This window comes from Cystoisospora suis, assembly GCF_002600585.1.
Source record: "Cystoisospora suis strain Wien I chromosome Unknown contig_2460, whole genome shotgun sequence".
NCBI classification, from domain to species: Eukaryota; Apicomplexa; class Conoidasida; order Eucoccidiorida; family Sarcocystidae; genus Cystoisospora; species Cystoisospora suis.
Window position 1 is genome coordinate 10,859 of NW_027155259.1, and position 491 is coordinate 11,349.

Consider the following 491-nt stretch of genomic DNA (forward strand, 5'->3'; position numbering starts at 1 on the left):
CGTTGTTCTCTACCCGAGCATCGGGAACGAATATGGATCTCGAGTCATGAGAGGTGGAGGACCTAACAGGATATACAACTCTAAAGAGCCCAACAACATACAGTGTGATGCACTCAGCGGGTATCGTTTTGACTCCAGTTTGAGACTGAAGGCGGGGAGGACACTGACGCGTCTGTCTGCAGGGAATGTTGCTGTTCACGACTTCAAAACTCAACGGAGAACAGAGTCTCTCGGCGGCATCTGTGTGTGTTTTTTCTTAGACCGGCGAGAAGCAAGCACTGCAGACTGTGTAATGTCTGCGTAGCTCGCTTCGATCATCACTGCGTTTGGATCGGCAATTGTGTGGGTGCTAGGAACCATGGAGCTTTTATTATCTTTCTCCTAACTCATTTTCTGATGTGTGCGTAAGTCCCATCAGCCTTTTGCACCGGGCTACATCGTAAGGTTGTTCCGTTCGGTGGACCGCTCATGTTGCAGATGCCAAGAGACGT

General features: G+C 49.9%; 1 protein-coding gene across 1 annotated transcript in view; it reads left to right on the forward strand.

Annotated features, from left to right (window-relative positions):
• CSUI_005106 (uncharacterized protein) overlaps positions 1–491 on the forward strand; it is a 14,205-nt gene that overhangs the window by 4,469 nt on the left and 9,245 nt on the right. The gene's annotated exons all lie outside the window — the stretch shown is intronic.